The 3,320-nt window shown below is 37.6% G+C and overlaps 1 pseudogene; it reads right to left on the minus strand.

Moving 5' to 3' along the window:
- Positions 1 to 1,551: 1,551 nt before the first annotated feature.
- LOC116557705 lies at positions 1,552 to 2,981 on the minus strand (annotated as a pseudogene).
- Between the last annotated feature and the right edge of the window lie 339 nt (positions 2,982 to 3,320).

Raw genomic sequence — 3,320 nt, forward strand, 5'->3', positions numbered from 1 at the left:
AGAAATTCTTAAATTTTTCTGCTATCACATTGATAGTAATAATATTCTTTAGATAATTGTGATACTATTATGTATGTAAAATGCATGCATGCACAACACACACAGCCGGATTAATCACAGTATAATTACATCAATGTAGTTAGGACATGACATAACTACATTGACTTTTAGCAAAAGTGAAAAGAAATCATAAAATATTATATTCAAAAAAGTAAAACCCTGTAACATTACATTTGAATTGGAAATATAGTACTTACTTTTCTTTTTAAAAATATATTTTTTAGCTTAAAAAATATAAAAAAACTAAACCATTAAAAACCATTAAAAAAAAAACTAAAAAAAATAATGATCAGTGACCACTTCTATGCCTTAATAGCAATTTCTAAATTCTATTTTCCAAGAAAGGAACAGGGCTCTTCCAAAAATAGTTGATTCTAGGCAGAGAGCAGAGAATATACAAGAAAGCCTAGAAAACCTGTTGTATTAGAAAGCAAAAAAGCTATAAAAGATTATTGAAGCTCTACCAATAGCACTCAGAAGCAAATGCAATTTAAGCATCAAAAAGAATAAAAATTGTGATACATTGAAATACATAGAATATGCTTAGAAAAATAATTTCATTATAATATGAAAAAATCCCACATCTGTCATGGTTAGAGAATGTTAGCAGAGCAACTCATTGGTCTGAAACTGACAAAGGGAAAAAATCATACATAATGTACTAACATACTCATGAAACATGCTGGCATCAACACAGAAAACTATTAAAGATGGTTACAACTGAGACGTAGACCAAGGAAAAAGGAGGGATGAAAAGGAGATTTTTTACTTTTCACCTATACCCATCTACATTGTTTGACTTTCTCAATACCATGAATATTGCCTTTAATATTTTTAAACTTATTAAGTTTTTAAAAGAAGTAACTTGGAAAAATTGATGGATAATGAATTCATAAGCTACTTAAAGAAGCTGGAATATATCTGGTGAGAATTCCTAATAATTTAAGAAAACCCAACCATCTTGTCATTACTTGTACCACCATCAGAAATTCAGTCCTCAACTGTGTGACCCCAGGATTGATCCACAGAAGCAATTTAGGCTCTCTAAATTTTCTTCATATTCCCTTATCTCCCAAACTTTTTTTCCTCATTCAGCTTTATTTTAATGGGTCTCAAAATTCTGTGTTAGATTCTTGGTCAAGTTGTTTCCATTAAAAAGTACTGATTTTAAAAACTAATAACTTAAAACCACACACACACACAACACAACACACACACACACACACACACACACACACAAATCTACAAAACAGTCTCCTTTCCTTATGAACTTTTTACAATGCAGCGTTATCATTAACCTGCCTTTTACTATTAACCTTAAGTGGCCGATTGAAACCAATAATTCTGAGACCGAGACCATTCTTCCACCACTGATTAAAATCCATTTATGCCTAGTGTTCCATTATTGAAACACTAAGCATGTGAAAGTTATATCCTACTGCTCAAGGTCATCGCCAAGGTCTGAGTGCAAAAATTCAAAAAAATTCAACCTCAGGCATAAAGAGTTAAGACTGGCATGGCAGGCATAAGGGGTAATATTAATTTAACCTTCCAAGCTTCCTGGGCAGGCTTGGTGACCTTGCCAGCTCCAGCAGCCTTCTTGTCCCCTGCTTTGATGACACCCATAGCAAATGTCTTATATCACAAACAACAAAACAGCCCAGAGGAGTAGTGTGAGAGAAGCTCTCAACACACATAGGCTTGCCAGGAACTATGCCAAAAATGGCAGCATCATCAGACTTCAGGAATTTAGGGTCATCTTCCAGCTCCTTACCAAAATGGTAATCCATCTTTTCCTTCAGTTCAACAAGCTTGCAAGCAATGTGATTTGTGTGTTAATCCATTACAGAAGCATAGCCAACACTGAGTTGGCCTGGATGGTTCAGGACAGTCACCCGGGCAGTAAAGCCAGCTTCTTCCATTAGTGGGTCATTTTTGCCGTTACCAGCAATGTTGCTACGAAAAACATCTTTGACATTTTTGACATTGAAGCTTACATTATCCCCAGGAAGAGCTTCACCCAAAGCTTCATGGTGTATTTCAACAGATCTGCCTTTAGTTGGAATGTTGACTGGAGCAAAGGTGACCACCATGCCAGCTTTGAGAAACCCAGTCTCCACTCAGCCCACAGACAGTATCAGTACCACCAATTCTGTAGACATCCTGGAGTGGCAGATGAAAGGGACTGTCAGTTGGACAAGTTGGTGGTAGGATGCAGTCCAGAGCTTCAAGCAGCGTGGTTCCACTGGGATTGCCATCTTTACAGGTGACTTTCCATCCCTTGAACCAAGGCCTGTGAGCACTTGGCTTCAGCATGCTGTCACCATTCCAACCAGAAATAGACACAAATGCTATTGTGTCAAGGTTGTAGCCAATTTTCTTAAGGAAAGTACTGATTTCCTTAACTATCTCCTTGTATTTCTTCTGACTGTAGAGTGGCTCAGTGGAATCTATTTTGCTAACACCAAGGATTAGTTGTTTCATATCCAGTGTGTAAGCCAGGAGGGCATGCTCCTGGGTCTGCCCATTCTTAGAGATACTGGCTTCAAATTCACCAACACCACCAGCAACAATCAGCACAGCACACCCAGCCTAAGATGTGCCTGTAACCACATTTTTTATAAAGTCTCTGTGTCGTCGGGCATCAATGATAGTCATGTAGCACTTGCTGGTTTCAAATTTCCACAGGGAGATATCAGTGATGACACCATGTTCAGGCTCAGCTTTTAGTTTATCCAAGACCCAGCCACATTTGAAGGAGCTTTTTCCCTCTCAGCAGCCTCCTCCTCAAATCTTTTGATGATTCTTTTGCCGATACCACCACATATGTAGATCAGATGGCCAGTAGTGGTGGATTTGCCTGAACCTATGTGTCCAGTGACGACAATGTTGATAGAAGTCTTCTCTTTTCTCATTTTGGCTTTTAGGCATGTTTTTCATGAAACCTGTGCTCTGGCAGCAACTCCATCATGAAAATGCACAAACTTTCTTGTAATGGGTGCTTTCCAGCTTTCTCTTGGCACTAATATTAAAGATGTATCCCATTTCTGTGTTCTAGTCCACTTAATAAATTCTGAATCTCTCATCCTTATAACTTTTAAATATCTATCTCCCAAGTCACTGTCACCTGTGAATACCATAAGTATTTTTCTTCTAAAGACTTTTAATGACTTCTTGCAAAGCATCATTTACTCTAGTTCCCTCTTAGGACCCTAGGGCTGACTACCTAAATAATATAATGTTGAGCTCTTGGCTATCTC

This window comes from Sapajus apella, unplaced genomic scaffold, assembly GCF_009761245.1.
Source record: "Sapajus apella isolate SASKATOON/1434 unplaced genomic scaffold, GSC_monkey_1.0 scaffold20, whole genome shotgun sequence".
In the NCBI taxonomy this organism is placed as follows: Eukaryota; Metazoa; Chordata; class Mammalia; order Primates; family Cebidae; genus Sapajus; species Sapajus apella.